This window comes from Musca domestica, unplaced genomic scaffold, assembly GCF_030504385.1.
Source record: "Musca domestica strain aabys unplaced genomic scaffold, Musca_domestica.polishedcontigs.V.1.1 45, whole genome shotgun sequence".
In the NCBI taxonomy this organism is placed as follows: domain Eukaryota; kingdom Metazoa; phylum Arthropoda; class Insecta; order Diptera; family Muscidae; genus Musca; species Musca domestica.
The window spans coordinates 3,341,910-3,356,936 of NW_026712335.1; the positions used below are offsets into that span (position 1 = coordinate 3,341,910).

Sequence of the window (15,027 nt, forward strand, 5' to 3'; positions counted from 1 at the left end):
CATTTGGTATATTTCCCCAAATATTGTGGTTACAGAGTGCATATTACGGCTGCGGAGGACAAAAATAACAAATCGGATGAACAATATATATGGGAGCTATAGCTATATCTGAACCGATTTCGATCAAATTTGGCACACTTATTTTCAGGCCTTATTTGATATATTTCCCTGAATATCGTTGTTACGGCGTGCATATTACGGTTGTGGTTACTACAAATCGGATGAACAATATATATGGGAGCTATAGCTATATCTGAACCGATCTTCACTAAATTTGACATACTAGCTTCTAGACTCAATTCGGTCGTAAGTGCCAAATTTCATCCCACTTGGGCAAATATTAGACTTTGGTGTACAATAAAAGGTAAAACGGACGAAGTTATATAGGGGAGATATATCCAAATCTGAACCGATCTCAATAAAATTTAGCAAATGTATTTCTGAGGTGCATTTGATATATTTGGCCAAATATTGTTGTTACAGAGTACATATTAGGCTGCGGATGAAATAAATATAACAAATCGGATGAACAATATATATGGGAGCTATAGCTATATCTGAACCGATTTCGATCAAATTTCGCATACTTATTTTTAGGCCTAATTTTGTTGTGTGTGCAAAATTACATACTATTCGGGCTGATATTGCATATTTGGTGGACAATAAAAGGCAAATCGGACGAACATATATATGGGAGCTATATCTAAATTTTGACCGATTATCTCCAATTTCAATAGGGTTCGTCCTTGGGCCAAACAAATGATTTGTGCAAAATTTCATCTCAATCTGGGTGAAAAGACAGGGCTGTAATCCTCAAATTTGATAAAAAGGTCTCTGTTGATATCAGGAATCGAGATATGGAGTTAGTTTCGGAAATGTGTACTACAAGTGTGTGCAAAGTACTAAATCGTACCATATTTGGTACAATTTTGTATTTGCTAAACAGATATTGCTGAAATCGTATATTAGGTTCGCCGTTCATGTGTAACCAGGGCACATGGAGGTGTTTTCGAAAATATGTACTACCATTGTACGAAAAGTACTAAATGGTACTAAATTTGGTATAGGCTGAAGGGATAGAAATAAAATTCTGAAATTTGATATTTAGATTACTGATGGTATATGTGTTTGAGTTTCGGCTGTGGTCTGTAAATGCGTCCTATATATTTGTACGAGAAGTACTAAATGGTATTAAATTTGGTATTGGGTGAAAGAATAGGGCTGGAATCCTCAAATTAGATATTGGGGTCTCTGTTGGTATCTGGAAATTATGTATGGAGTTGGTTTAGGAAATGTGTATGAAAAGTACCAATTAGTACTAAATTTGTTAATAGGGAAAATAATATAGATAAAGTGCTGAAATCCTAAAATGTTATATCAAGGTCACTGTTCGTATCTGTGGTTGAGAGAAGTCGCTGGTTGTTAATATGAGTGTCATAGTTTTACCAAATGATACTTAATTTTATAATAAGGAAAATTATTGAGTTGAAGTCCTGAAGTTTGATATTGAGGGCACTGTTGTTCTCTAGGGTTTATATATGAACAAGTAGTGATAGTTTTGGACAGAAAAATTTGATGTGGTTCCATTCTGCAATAGTTTTATTAATTTCCTCATCTAAAAATTTCAAAATTTAAGATTTTCGAATATTTTTTTTTTTTTTTTTTTTTTTTTGTAAGAGGTAAACATGTTCCCATTATTTTTTCTGAAAAAGGAAAACCGTGAATAATAAATAAAACTTTTAAACTCTGAAAATTTAGTACGATGTGTGAACAAATTATGCATTTTGTGTGTTAAAAATACCTAATACGATTTGTAGGAACAAATCTACATTTATACACTTTTTTGGTACTCAGTGATTTTTAAAAAATATGCCAACAATTATCTCTCCAGTTTATAATTGTAGATTTTTTCATTACCTAATAATTATGCTTTGAATCATTATTAAATCCTCTTGCATAACTGTTCCTCCCATATTGGGTATTTATTTCCGAATCCAAATACGACTTACCCCCTTAATCAATAGACCATAACAATATATTCCAATTATTTTTTTGGCTAATTGAAGTAAAACATATTTTTTTTCCAATAACATACCATCCATCCATGCCAAAAATACAAAAAAAAAACTCGCCATTTGTTAACAAAGTCTAATGCCCTCTAAAATATTTAAAATAACAGTTTTGCACATGCGTATGTTTTTGTTTTTTTTTTTTTTTTTTTTGTCGATTTTCACAACAATTACCTTGATTTGACATTTTGGTGTTTAATTTCAAATATTTGTTGTTAACATTTTTTCAATAAAAGACCCTCCTCCCCCATCTATCTTTTTGACCATCCAAATATGCATACAAATGTTATTTAATCGTTAACCATCATTGACGGTCTGTCTTCAATTCAGGAAGCTCCAAAATTTAAATGTTTATGGTCTATCGTTCCCCACCCAATACGTCATGCAAATATGAACGGCTAGTTAAGCGCGTATAGAAATTTTATTTATTTATGGGCGACAGCAGTCATGCGTTGTACTTTAGGTACAACAGCAACAAAAAAATTAAACATTGGACGCAACAACAACAACAACAACAACAACAACAACAAAACCACTGTTAGTCAAGGTTAACATTACAAATTTTAAGCGGGGATTCGTTTATGGCGAGTAATGTCTTTGTTGGCCCAGTGATGGAGTTTTTGTTTTAAATCGGAATTTATAATTGAAAACGCAAAAACAATTTCAAAATATTGCCTCTGTATATATGAGATCAAGTAAATATGTATGTGTATAAATAGTAATTTGAAAAATACAGTTAGGATTTCCTAATTTTTTCAGATTATTTCTAGGATCATCAGAACAACAATCGTAAATTTTTCTGAAATATTTTTTTCAAACACTCTCAGACCAGTCATAATGGGTATAAATAGTAATTTGAAAAATACAGTTAGGATTTCCTTATTTTTTCAGATTATTTCTAGGATCATCAGAACAACAATCGAAAATGTTTTAAGAATATTTTTTCAAACACTATCAGACCAGTCATAATGGGCTGTTTAGTTTTTCAGAATCTTTGTTTGTTGATTTTTTAAGGATCGTTGTTTATGCACATCTAGAAATTTCTGCTCATATTAGTTTGAAAGTCCCTAGGCCAATCAAAGTGGATTTTTATAAAATAATAGAAATTGACAGCTTGTTCATTTTTTCTTGGGTAAACAGGGATATCCATATCAAATTTCAGGATTTCAGGTCTATCCCTTCATCCAATACCAAGTTTAATAGCATTAAATAATTTTCGTACGTTTAAAGCACTGCCATATCTTAGCCTCAATGACCTTAATATCAAATTTTGGGATTTCATCTCCGTAATTTCCCTCATTACAAAAATTAGTACAATTATAGAACAAATATCCAAAACCAGCTCCATCTCTCTACCACAGACCCAATAGTGGCATCTATATAAAATTTCAGTATTCCAGATCTATCCCTTCACCCAATACCAAATTTAGTACCACTTAGTAGTTTTCGGACAATTGTAGAACACATTTTCGAAACCACCTCCACATTCCAATTTCAGATACCAACAGAAACCTCAACATCAAATTTGAGAATTTATCTCTAACCCAATACTAAATTTGGTATCATTTAGTACTTTTCTTCTGGTACCTCCCGAACAAAAGGGTCAACATTTTCAATGTCCATGAAAATCATAAAACGCGAAATTAACCTCCAAAAGCACCAGAGCTGTTATAAAGATGGTAGAGATCGAACTATTTCTTCTGATACCTCACCCACATAGGGTTCAAGATTTTGAAAAACAAAACGATCAAGGGAACGAAATAAGCACCCAACTCTCCTTAAGAAGATAATACATGTCTGCGAACCCCTTTCTGGTACCTCACCCACAAAGGGTCACAATTTTCAATACTTTTATTTGTCATTACTTGCGAATCCACCTCCACATCTCAATTCCAGACCTCAAATTTTAGAATTTTGTCTCTACCCCTTCACCCAGTACAAAATTTGGTACCGTTAGTACTTTTCGTACAAATATAGGACGCATTTTCAAACCACCGCCAAATCTCAAACATAGATACTATCTGTAATCTAAATATAAAATTTCAGAATTTTGTCTCTATCCCTTCACACAAATTCCAAATAGAGTACCATTCAGTACTTTTTCGTACAGTTATTGTGTGCATTTCCGAAACCACCTCCATATGTCCAGGCTACACATGAACAGTGACCCCAATAGAAAATTTCAGATTTTAAGTACTATATGTTCACCCAATACCAAATTGTACCAAAAAAAGTACCATTCAGTACTTTTCGTACAATTATAATATTAATTTCCGAAACATATGTTCAGACCACACATGAACAGCGACCCTAATACCAAATTTCAGATTTCAAGCACTATATGTTCACCCAATATCGCATTGTACCAAATATAGTACTACTTAGTACATTTTGTGCACTTGTGGCACACATTTCCAAATCCACCTTTTTATCGCAAACCTACCGCCAACAATTACCAAGATTCCAGCTCCATCCATTCAAACAATACCAAATTGTACCAAATATAGTACAATTTAGTACTTTGCGTGTACTTGTAGTACACATTTCTAATACACTTCCAAATGTCAAGATTGCAGCTCCATCCATCCACAATACCAAATTGTACCAAATATAGTACTATTTAGTACTGTTCGTGCAATTGTAGCACACATTTCCAAAACCACCTTTTTATCACAAAACCTACCGCCAACAGGGACCCCATTACCATAACCAAGGTTCTAGCTTCATCCATTCACCCAATACCAATGTGTACTAAATATAGTACTATTTAGTACTGTTCTTGCACTTATAGTACACATTTCCAAAATCGCCTTTTTATAACAAATTTACCGGCAACAGGGACCTTATTACCATTACCAAGATTTCAACTTCATCCATTCACCCAATACCAAATTGTACTAAATATAGTACAATTAAGTACTTTTCGTGCAATTGTAGTACACATTACAAAATCACCTCTTTATCACAAACCTACCACCAACAGGGACCCCAATACAAAATATCCAAAATTGCAGCTTCATCCGTTCACCTTAAACCAAAATTGTTCCAAATTAAGTACCAATTAATACAGTTCGCAGTTCGCAGTACAAATTTCCAAATCCACCTTCATATATCAAACTTTCCAGAACTTTACTTTCCAGGCTTGATTCTCATTCCAAATTTAAAATTGTTAACTCTATCCGTTCACATAACGCCATTTTAGAAGTTTAGTACAATTTTAGAAGCTTAAACTTCGAATTTCCGAAAACCCTTTAAAACATCTATCCTGCACTCTATCAGTGACTCTCGTTCCTAATTTTGGAATTCTATCTCATTTTGTGGGTCCAATACAAATTATTAGTACATTTTAGTACTTTTCGTACCCTACCCATCAATACTGACCCTCGGGCAAAATTGCAAGATTCGAACTTTATCCGTTGATTCCCAGCCAGTCAGACAGTTAATTCACTACACGTTTATATGTAGACTTCTCACAAAGATTTTCCTCTTGAAGTTTTTTAAAATATGTCTTGGTTTTTCTTGTAATTGCTGTCCTTTAAAAATACCGGTAGCATTTCTTGTAAAATTATTGTTTGTCTTCGCATTTTATTTACCCTTAATTAACACACCACCCATCATCGCGGCAATAATTATGTATGCAATATGTGATTAACAAAGTCGTAAAATAAATACCAAGAAAAATACGCCAAGCTTTGTACTGTGAAGTGAAGACGTTTTCATCACTGAATTATAGCCACGTAAAAGTATGAAACTTCAACAAATGGTTGGCTGGACAAAAATCACACACATACATCCACACACATGAGACTGATAGGCAGATGGCTCTTTAAGGTGCCGTATTCATATGTACTTGCTTGTTATTGAAAATTTATAAGTAAATAATATTTAATTCCAAAATAAACACCCAAAGAAGCTAACGAAAAAAAACAACCACAGCCCAATAGCCATGAGTTTTGGTTGGACACAAAAACCACAACACAAACTGACTCAATCCATCCTTAAGCCATGCAAATGACATGTGGTAGGAAACCAACGAACCGATGGCTGAAAACTTTTTCAGCCATGAAGGTTTTCTGTCGAAAAAAAAAACATTAATGAAATAAAATTTTGAATGCACATAGTCTATGGAGTTACTGAAGTGGTGAAGAACCCATTTTTTCATGTCATTACGTTTTTCGGAATTTTCTTACATATTTAGAATTGCGCTTTTCATATTTCCCAGTGAAGTCGATTTTTTACAATAGTGAAAAATGACATTAAATCTAATGTAAAACGCAAAATTAACATCCGATTCCATTCAGACTTGACAAATCTCAATAGTTCTATCAACACAAGATCTGTTATAATTATGGTAAAGATCTGACCATTCCTTCTGGCACCTCACCCACGAAGTTTTGAATAATCAAAACGATTATAAAATCTAAAATAAGCATTAAGTTATCTTCATATTTCACACATGACAATATTAATTAACCCAAGGTCTGGTGTAAATATGGGATATATCAGTCCACACCTTCTGGTACTACCCCTCAAAGAGTCAAAATATTGAATATTCATGAAGCTCATAAAACGCGAAATTAATATTCGATTCCATTCATTCCATGCACATCTCAAATATTTCTCTAAACGAGTCACCTTAGATGAATATGGAACTTATGATTTCGCATAAAATTGGATATAATTGTTCGATTTTCCTGTAATTTTGCTCATACCAATATTTTTATATGTATCAAATAAGGTGCGAAAATGGAATACTTCTGTTCTGGTGCGTCACGCACATTTTAACATTTTCTAAAAATTTGCACATATCTCATACAGGGTGAGATGAAAAAACAGCAACACACTTCAGACTACTGTTATTTCTAAGGCACTCTTTCGATAGCTGTTAAGGGCTAAGTACATAAGAAGCTTGAAGTCATGGCACGGCCTATTTTGTGACATTTCACAAAGGAATTACAGAGCCGCACTAAAATCCAGCCGTCGTTTTTCATTATAATTTGGCATTAATATGCCTAGCCATGACTTCAACCTTTTTATGTATTTGCAGCCTTAGAATTATTCCAGTAACACCTCATTATATTGTTTACAAGCGTACAAAAGCATTTGGGTGAGAATTTTCCAGAAAAAATGTTATTCGTGACGGAATTCAAGGGTGATAGTGTGATTTCTTTATATTTGGCTGGAAAACCACCACAAACCAAGCAACATCAGCAGACATGGATCGAAAAGTAAAGAAGCGACTTGATAGAAACCCGCGTCGCAGTGGCCAAAAAATCGTACGTGAGCTGAACATATCGCAATATTCCATTCGGCAAATATTGGAAAATGAGCTCGGGTAAAACCATTGAAATTCCAAAAAGTGCAAGAACTTACACCACAACAGAAAGAAAATAGACTTAAAAGAGCTAAAGAGTTGCTTCGCTTGGCCGAAAGTGGTGAACTGCCGAATTTTGTTTTCTCCGATGAGAAAACATTTGTGGCCAACAGGTAGTAGACGAAGAAAATGAACGTGTTTACTTGCCAAATAGTTCCGCTGAAAATGTGCACCTTCGGTTGGCCACCAGAACTCAAGCGCCATCAATGGTGATGGTGTAGGCCACCATAACAGCCGATGGTCCTTCTTCGCTCGTATTAATCGACCGTGGCATCAGAATAAATGCCGAATATTATGGCGAAAATATTCTGGAGGGTGTATTAAAGCCTTGGGCACGCAAACATTTTGGCCGCAGACCTTGGACATTCCAACAGGACTCAGCACGCACCTCCCAAAAATGATTACAAATTTAGGTTCCTCGCTTCATTTCCAGCGCACAATGGCCACCAAAATCTCCGGATGCCAATCCGTTGGACTATTGTATCTGGAGTATTTTGGAAAGCAAGGTTGGCACTAAAAAATACCAAAGTGTCGATCACCTCAAGCAAGTGCTTCGCCGGGAATGGGGCAAAATACCGCAGAGCAACATTCGGGAAATTTGTGGCGGTTTTAATGGCCGTTTAAAGGTTATAATTCGTTCCAAAGGTGACCAATAAGAACAAATCTAAACTTATTCTAAAATTTGATGTTATTTCCGCCATTTTCTGCTTTCATTTTTATACCCTCCACCATACTATGGAGGGTATATTAATTTTGTTTTGTCATTCCGTTTGTAACTCCTCGAAATGCTCACGTCAGACCCAACAAAGTATATATATTATTGATCAGCGTAAAAATCTAAGACGATTTAGTCATGTCCGTTTGTCTGTCTGTGTGTCTGTCTGTCTGTCTGTCTGTCTGTCTGTCTGTCCGTCTGTCTGTTGTAATCACGCTATCTTTCGAACAAATTGATATAGAAGGCTAAAATTTTGCACACATGTATATTTTGCCAGTAGGCAGGTTAAGTTCGTAAATGGGTCATGTAGGTCCAAGTTTTCATATAGCCCCCATATAACGGTACCTCTCGATATTCGGTATTTTGATGATTTTAGCGACATTATTTAACGGAACCGTTCCAAATTTGGTATTTGAAGTTCGTAATAGATACTGCAGCAGAAAACAGAAAATGGGCCATGTAGGTCCACGTCTTCGTATAGCCCCCATATACCGTACCCCCCATTATTCGGTATTTTGATGATTTCAGCGACATTATTTAACGGAACCGTTCCAAATTTGGTATTTGAAGTTCGTAAGAGATACTGCAGCAGAAAACAGAAAATGGACCATGTAGGTCAACGTCTTCGTATAGGCCACATATACCGTACCCCCCGATATTCGGTATTTTGATGATTTTAGCGACATTATTTACCGGGATTGTTTTAAATTTCGCATTTGAAGTTCGTAATGGATACTTCAGCCAATGCCAGAAAATTGTCTGTGCAGGTCCACGTCTTCGTATAGCCCCCATATAACGGTACCCCCCGATATTCGGTATTTTGATGATTTTAGCTACATTATAAACAAATTTTTTTTCAAGTTTCGCATTTAAATGTTGTAATAACTTATGACAAAAGTTGCCTATGCAGGTATACGTCGTCGTATAGACATTCGGTATTTTTAAGATTTTAACAGAATTTTTAAAGGATTTTTTTTATTTTATTTTATTTATTTATTTTATTTTTTTTGGAAATTGCCAAATTTGTACCAAATGGTGGAGGGTATTAAAAGTTCGGCCCGGCCGAACTTACAGCTTTTTTACTTGTTTTTTTAAATATTTAATGTTTTAAAAACTCTCCTTATGTTCTTCTTATTAAAGATATTGCCAATAGGTCCTATTTTCGTAGGTGATTCAGTTTTGGCGCTCCCTTTACTTTAAGAAGTTTTTTTTTGAAAATCAAAATTTGTTTTTTTTTTTGTGGGGGGGGGGTTTAATTTTTAGAAAGATGTCACCGATATTGATCTTCAACCATCTTCAAGGTCGGTCTATGTCTTGACAATATAATTACTATGTAAACAATGTTGGGCAAATTTGGATATTATCTTCCTTAGTTATAGAGGAAGTCGTCCAAATAACTAACGAAAAGAAACGAATTTAGTCCAAAGACTTGTGGAATCTCAAACCCTGATATTGCTGAGGCCTATTTTACTCATATCTATTGATATTCATCCTCATATAAGTCCCATTAGGCTGAAAGAATAAATTGTGCTACACCTTACATGGCCTGTATTTCAGAAACCTCCATTTCACTTCTGACTTTTTTAAATTTTTTAATTATTTTTTTATATTTTTTAGTTCAAACGTGTATAATTTTTAAAAATCAACACCCCTCTCATGGATATACTAATGTATCTTTTATAAAAAAGCAACTGCAACCTCAAAACCAAATTAAATCTGTCAATAAAAATTTGTGGGCACAGCTTGATTGCCAGCCACTGCCATTATTTTCGAACTAACAAAAATTGAACTGAATTCGAATTGAATTACTTTTTTTCTACTCTCTACTGGGTATTGTTACACTTTTTTTTGGATTTGCAATTAACCCTGAACCCGCTACATTTTAATTAAATTTCCAAACACACACAAAATCAGTTTACAACAATGGATATAATTTATTGATTGAAAAAAATAATAGTACCAAACTGACCCCAAACTACAGTAACCAACAAAACAATTTGCAATTTGTTTTTGTTTTTTTCTCAAACAATGGCATTTTGTCGCTTTAAAAAGTTTATTTATTTTTTTTTTAATTTTTTTTTCAAAGTAGAAATAAAATTGAAAATTCTGCACCGGAAAACCCACATCAATGGAAAAAAAAACAACAACAGCGGCCAAGCAATTGAACAAATGTGAAATAAATTCTCACGCTTAAAATACTCGGTTTTTTTCTGGCTACAGAGACAATCAAAACAAACACAAGTCAACTGCAGAACCATAAAGACAAAAACCTTTGAACTTTAAAGTCATTGGAAAAACGAGATTGAAAGTGAAACCGACAAAAGCCAGCAGCAGCAAAAACAACAACAGCAGCAGGTATTGTTTACCTGCATTGACAACAAACCACTTGCCTGCATGTCGGTGCGGACGGAATTCAGTTTCGATTGCAATTGAATGCAAAGGTTTTTGTCTCAATGCGAGACTAAGTGAAAAATTATGTGCACGGAGCTTGGACATATTTGTCGCCAAGAAATTTGGATTTTTTCGTTGCTGTTTGGCGATTTACGAGGTAAGTTGTTGAAATCATGAAATCATTCTTCATAAGGTTTTCACATTCGGAGACCAGGACGTCCTTTCATTAGAAGACCAGAAGGCTCACTAGAAAAGCACAAGGTCTTCTCTTTAGAAGAGCACAAGGTCTTCTCATTAGAAGAGCGGATCTTCTCTTTAGAAGAGCAGATCTTCTCTTTAGAAGAGCGGGTCTTCTCTTTAGAAGAGCAGGTCTTCTCTTTAGAAGAGCAGGTCTTCTCTGTAGAAGAGAAGATAGAAGACGTGGAGCTCTCTTCTTAGAAGACGGGAAGTCTTCTAGAAAACGGGGAGGTCTTCTCATAGAAGAAGAAGACGGGAAGGTGTTCTCGAAGAAGACGGGAAGGTCTTCCCGAAGAATACCGGAAGGTCTTCTCGAAGAAGACGGGAAGGTCTTCTCATAGAGCACGGGAAGGTATTCTCGAAGAAGACGGGAAGGTCTTCCCGAAAAATACTGGAAGGTCTTCTCGAAGAAGACGGGAAGGTCTTCTCGAAGAAGACGGGAAGGTATTCTCGAAGAAGACGGGAAGGTCTTCTCGAAGAAGACGGGAATGTCTTCTCATAGAAGACGGGAATGTCTTCTCATAGAAGACAGAAAGACTCTCTAGAAGAGAAGACCATACTTCTAGTCTTCTCATAGAAGACGGGAAGGTCTTCACATAGAAGACTAGAAGTATGGTCTTCTCGTAGAAGACCAGAAGGATGGTCTTCTCATAGAAGACCAGAAGGATGATCTTCTCATAGAAGACCAGAAGGATGGTCTTCTCATAGAAGACCAGAAGGATGGTCTTCTCATAGAAGACCAGAAGGATGGTCTTCTCATAGAAGACCAGAAGGATGGTCTTCTCATAGAAGACCAGAAGGATGGTCTTCTCATAGAAGACCAGAAGGATGGCCTTCTCATAGAAGACCAGAAGGATGGTCTTCTCATAGAAGTCCAGTAGGATGGTCTTCTCATAGAAGACCACTAGGATGGTCTTCTCATAGAAGACCACTAGGATGGTTTTCTCATAGAAGACCAGAACGATGGTCTTCTCATAGAAGACCAGAACGATGGTCTTCTCATAGAAGACCAGAACGATGGTCTTCTCATAGAAGACCAGAACGATGGTCTTCTCATAGAAGACCAGAACGATGGTCTTCTCATAGAAGACCAGAAGGATGGTCTTCTCATAGAAGACTAGGAGGATGGTCTTCTCATAGAAGACCAGAAGGATGGTCTTCTTACAGAAGAGCAGAAGGATGGTCTTCTTATAGAAGACCAGAAGGATGGTCTTCTTATAGAAGACCAGAAGGATGGTCTTCTTATAGAAGACCAGAAGGATGGTCTTCTTATAGAAGACCAGAAAAATGGTCTTCTCATAGAAGACCAGAAGTCTTTCTCCTCTCAAGTCTTTCCCCTAGAAGATCCAAATTTCTTTGAGAGATCCTAGAAGTCTCTTGGAAGACCTCCAATCTCCCATTTAAACTCTCCGCCAAACCCCACGTGCCAGTGCAAAGTCCATGGCAATGTTTCTCATTTTTTTCTTCTCCTTCCACACATTTGGTGGTATGGTGCGTTCGTTGCAAATAACCACAAATTATCCACATTGTTTCTAACGGTTAACTAAACAGGTATTTTGTGGCCAGCATTGAGTCGATCGAGGCGAGCAACAGACCCTAGCAACCTCCAATTCGGCTTGGCTAAGCAACAAATCAAATCGACAGCCAAGCACCAACAACCCACCGATCGACAACTACCGTTGACTGCAGCAGTTCGTCCATCTAACGAAATGGCAAAGCTCCGTTTAATGGTCAATTTCTGTGCGATTTTCCCTCCAAATACCAACATCATCATCGACCTCCTCTGTCAGCTGCAGGGAGAGGGAGAAGATTGGTTTGCAAATCTCGGTACCCGTACTTGAGTGTGGTGGTTTTCTTGTATTTTACCTTTTTTAATTGTGTTTTGTTTCTTTTCTTTAAGGGGAAACCTGTTTTCAGCTTTTCACAGCAATTGCATGGCCCCGCTCACCCTATGTGTGGAGTGGATGTAGGTGCTTTTCTTGTGTGAGTGTGGCAATGTTGTCGTAAGTGTTACTTGCAATTTTCATTTTTTTGCTTTTTTTTATTTTTTGATATTTGCCAGCTAATGCAAGCATGCCCATTCATACCGCTGTAATGGCAAATATACCTGCAATACCCACGCTCTTTCCCGCATGGGGCACCTGGTTATGTAAACATAAATATTTGCAGCAAAAAAAAAGCAGAAAAAACGAAACACCGCAATTGTCCATGGCAAAGCTGCAAAAAAAGAGATTAAAGGTTTGCCCGTTCCTTTAGTTGTTGTTGCTGTTGTTTCTCGTGGAAGTTAGGAGAGTGTGCCTGCTGTACTTTTTCTTTTGATTAGTTCAACTAAACTTTTACTTGAACACAAAGAAAGTTACTACGTTTTATGGTCTTTTCTATAGTTATCCACTTTTTGTTTCAATTTTCTCTTTTGCTAAAAACGTTTTGTAAGCGATGGGGGGTTTTTGTTCGATGGCGATTGGTTTGAAAAAGCGGAAATATGTTTCCTGGACAGATATGTTTTAGTGGGGGGAGGGGGTTACAATTGGGATTTTTGAAGTTGAAAATTAAGAAACGCCTAAGGAGGATATTGGAAATTTAAAGCGCATCCATAATGTCCATTTGTAGTATGGGATATGGGTTTTTTTAGCCGACTATCGGAGAATATAGTCAGGGAATAATTAGAAATCCCACTATTACCCGGAATAATATGTTATACTTTTAACGCCCTCCACCATACTATGCAGTGTATACCATCTTTATCATTCCGTTTGTAAGTCCTCGAAATACTCATGTCAGACCCAACTTGATCAATGAAAAATTCTAAGACGATTAAACGATGACCGTCTATCTGTCTCTCTCTCTCTCTCTCTCTCACTGTTGTAAAAACGTATCTTTCGAACGAATTGTGATAAAAGGCTGACATTTTGCACATATATTTATACTTTGCCAGTATGCAGGTTAAGTTCGTAAATGGATCATGTCGGCCCACGTTTTCGTATTATATAACCCCCTATAACCTCCCGATATTCGGTATTCTGATGACATAAGCGACATTATTCACCGGAATTGTTTCAAATTTCGTACTTCAGCCTATGACAAAAATTACATATGCAGGTCGTAATCTTCGTATGGGCCCCAGATGGACCTGTATAGGGAACTTTTGCCATAATTCATTACAATATTCAAATACGAAACTTTAAAACAAATCCGGTAATGAATGTAGCTAAAATCATCGAAATACCGAATTTATATAAGGGGGATATACGATATCCTGTGCCTATATAGACAATACTTTTCCAGGGCATAAAGTACTAAGAAGGATATCCTTTGTAGAAAATACAGAATATCGTTGGGTATCGTTATATGGGGGCTATACAATATCGTGGACCGATATAGCCCATCTTCGACAAACGACAGATCTGTGCAAAATCTTAGCTTCCTATCTTTATTCGTTTTGGCTGTAGCTTGATTACAACAGATGTACGGACAGACGGCCAGATATAGCTAAATCGTCTTAGAATTTTGTGCTGATGAAGAATATATATACTTTGTTAGGTCTAAAATTATTACTTCCATGAATTACAAACGGAATGATGAACTTAATATACCGTCCATATACAGGGAGAGATGAAAAAAACTGCAACCAAATTCAGACGGCTGTAATTTCTAAGCCCTTCGTCCGACAGCTGTTAAAATTATTCCAGTGACAGCTCATTATATTGCTTACAAGCGTACAAAAGCATTTTGGTGAGAATTTTCCAGAAATAAGTTATTCATGATGGAATGCTAGCGGGATAGTGTTATTTTTTTATATTTGGCTGGAAAACCACAAGTGGCTATCGTTAGAGCACTCCAGCATTTAAATGTGAATAAATCTTTTGTGTTTCGCACCATCGCTCGTGGACGGAAGAAAACAGCAACATCAGCAGAAATGCTTCGAAAAGAAAGGAAGAAGCGACTTGATCGAACCCCGCGTCGCAGTGGCCGAAAAATGGCTCGCGAGCTGAACATATCGCAATATTCCATTCGGCAAATATTGAAAAATGAGCTCGGGGTAAGGCTATTGAGATTTCAAAAAATGCAAGAACTTATACCTCAAGAGATAGAAAATATGCTCAAAAGAGCTAAAGAGTTGCTTTGCTTGGCCGAAAGTGGTGAACTGCCGAATTTGGTTTTCTTCGTCTCTGATGAGAAACCATTCGTTGTCCAGCAGTTTTTAAGAGGTCAGCTAATAATGTGTATCTTCGATTGGCCAC

At 36.3% G+C, this 15,027-nt stretch overlaps 1 protein-coding gene across 1 annotated transcript in view; it reads right to left on the reverse strand.

Annotated features, from left to right (window-relative positions):
• LOC101898060 (mucin-2) overlaps positions 1-15,027 on the reverse strand; it is a 167,866-nt gene that overhangs the window by 118,413 nt on the left and 34,426 nt on the right. The window lies entirely within an intron of this gene.